Source organism: Carassius carassius, chromosome 32, assembly GCF_963082965.1.
Source record: "Carassius carassius chromosome 32, fCarCar2.1, whole genome shotgun sequence".
NCBI lineage: Eukaryota > Metazoa > Chordata > Actinopteri > Cypriniformes > Cyprinidae > Carassius > Carassius carassius.
Genome location: NC_081786.1, coordinates 2,570,613 through 2,573,923, shown reverse-complemented (window position 1 = coordinate 2,573,923; position 3,311 = coordinate 2,570,613).

The following is a 3,311-nucleotide window of genomic DNA, read 5'->3' as shown; positions in this document are numbered from 1 at the left end:
AGTCATTTCATATCTAATTGAAGTTGACAGCTACCTGTCAAAAATTTCTCATAGGAAATTTAAATTTCCATTCATCTAAAATAAAATAAATAATTTACTTACAAATATATTTATATAAATACATTTATTTCATTACTGTTTTTCTTCCCTTCATTTTAATTATCATTAATTTATTTAGATTAAGGCTCTGACCAGTTATTTTAATATAGCGACAAACTATCATAGTTTTTTGGAATATTTCAATTTGATTTTATTTTTCTATTTTGAAATTTTCGTTTTAATTTAAATTAATTTCAGGTAAATTTAATTTCAAAAGTTTGATGTATTTTGTTGTGTGCTATTGTAATTTTTTACAAGTTTTTGTCATTTATTTGATATATTTTTTAATTTATTTAATTATTTTAAATGCTATTTATTAAAGTTTAAATATATATATATTTAAAATATTTATTTTTCAATTTTTTTAAGGTGTACATTTTTAAAGTTGTTTATGTATATATATATATATATATATATATATATTCACATCTGACATTTTATTTTAGACAGATATGATGTTTTGTGTGATGCAAAAAATGAACATACTGTAAAATATGTTGTATGCAGTAAGACAGGCAGGCTATGAAATAAAGTTTCAGTGCTGTTCAGCTTGCAGATGTTGGCAAATTTAGCATCTAGTTCTGCTATGTGACTTCATGTCAGATTGGATAGTCTTGAGGAAGATGTTTTGTGTGCAGTATTTATCAGATTGTACAGTGAAAGCCTGTCTGAGGATGAGACCATGCTTTATACGCAACGATTATATAGACTGTGCTAATGAGCTTTTCGCATAATTCGCAACAAGCATATCATCTACATGTTCACTGTTTAAGTTTGCATGAAGCTTGAGTTGTTTTCCTGCATGCAGAGGCGCGTGGAGAGAACTCAGTCCTCCAGTCCTCACATCTGAACATCTCTCAGCAGGATTCACTCATCATCCCTGCTGCTCACCGTAATTCAGACTAACAGCGGGAGCTTCTATACCCTCTACTTTAAGCCCATGGGTAGATTGTAAGAGTCTATAAACTATAAATCACAAACAAGGCTTGAAATCAACAGTCATTGTTTTTAGATTTCTCAAGGTTTTATTGCCTGCCAGCTGTTAGCATTAATACTGCAGTTTCATGGAGTGGATTTTAATATCTTTTATTGAGCGAGGTGGGTGTTTTACACTTACTTTGTGTCTTACACTTGATTAATCAATAATACACGATCTCGTCCTCTAGAGAGAGCAGAATGGAGGGAAGTCTTGTTAGCATGACACAATCATGTGAAATGGCAGGCACTGCATGAAAACTAATGCCAGTGATAATTAAAAAAAAAAAAAAAAAAAAATTATATATATATATATTGAAAATTTGTTTTCTAAAATATGGAAAATAAGTTTCTTTTTCTTACCACACTGGCATATTTTTTGTTGTTGTTATAAGCAAAAAAAGAAGGAAAAATATATATATAATATTTTTAATTAATATTTTCTCTAATGTTTAAATATTAAAAAACACTGAAAGAAGATACATTTATTATTTGAAAAAAAATTAATGATTAGTAGTTGATTTTCCTTATTTTTTAAAAGTTAACATTAATTTATTTATTTCTTATTTATTTTAATTATTTGTTTTTCATTTAATTACTAGTATTTAGTAAATAAATAATTATTGGAACTTAATTACATTTTAAGTAATGTTTTATTTTAAATTATTTTATCAAATAAATTTGTATTTATTCATTTAAATACAATTTAAATGAATTATTCTATACAAGCATTTTCTCTAATTCTATTGTTAAAATATGAAGTTTACTTTTAAATAGATTGGAAGTAAGATTTTTTTCTAGTTAATTTTAGTCTAGTTTTTTTAATCACTATATTATTTAGTAATTGAATATATATCAGAATTGGATCATTTTATTTTCAAATTATATTTTTTAATTAATTAGTATTTAATAATTGAATAAATGTATTTATTAAAATTAAGTTAAATATAGTATAAGTGCATTTTTGTCTTACTGCACTGGCAATATGATTAAAGATTCATGCAATATTAAATACATTGATCTTATTTCAAGGATGTTTAATGGAAAACACTTCAACAAAAGACTAATAATTTAAAAAAAAAACAATTCTGTGAACAAAAGCATGCAATGGATGCTGAACACAATTTTAGGGGCTTCATGCATGACATTTTCTAAATGTATAAGCTTCTTTTCTTTTTGGAAAAACTCAATCAAGGCTAAGCATTTCCCAAACTCTTCAGAGTCTCAGAGTTGTAAAAGGACACTTGTGGCCTGTTTTGTGAATTACCCAGCACTAGTCTGTTTGACACGGCAATCAACAGTTATCAGCCCGTGCAGCAGCGTGCATCCATCACAGGGTTAAAACACGCAGACCCTTGCAGTGGCGGCTGTTACCGTAAACTAATGTAATTAGTAGAGACTCAGATTTGTCCACACCTTTGTGAGCTGGAAGCTGGAAAGGGCAGCCAGTCGCTGTCTGTGTTCAGCTGGACTCTTTATGATTTGGTCCGTGCAGTCATAAATCAAGCCGGAGTGATGCCGACGGGCTCATCGCAGATGGTACAGCTCTCGCAGCCCAATTAATGGGCTGGTTTTGTAGTGGGGCATGCTGGGAAAGAGGAAAAGATCTGGCAATCGAAGCAGAAGAAAGAAACAAGGGGGAAGAGCTCGAGCACGTGCTTGAAATCTGAAAACAGACACAAAACATCTCAATGTTCAGCTCTTACACTCCAGTCCCAATAGTGCCACAGAGATTCATCATTTAAACATCATATAACCTCTGGATTCAGAAACGTTTTGAAGCGGTGCCACGCGCTTCAGAGATAAACAGTCCAAATTTATAATTGACAAATATTTCTTCTGTTTTCAGAAAGGGCTCTGACATCTAAAATAAATAAACACTGAGCAAAAATTGTATAAAGCAGAAATATATTGTTCTACAAATATATATATAGAGTTTCAGCATAGAGTTTCTAAAGTCTCACATGTTCATTTGATGTTTTTGTGCTATAAATGCAGTCGACTGGACTTTGAATATTGCATTACAGACAGCAGGTACAGAAAAAAATAAAAATAAATAATTGTTTCCAAAATCTTTTAGACACTTTAGAAAAAATAATATACACACACACACACACACATATATATATATATATATATATATATATATATATATATATATATATATATATATATATATATATATATAATAGGCTTTTATTGATCATTTAGTAAAGCGAGAATATGTTGAATCAGAG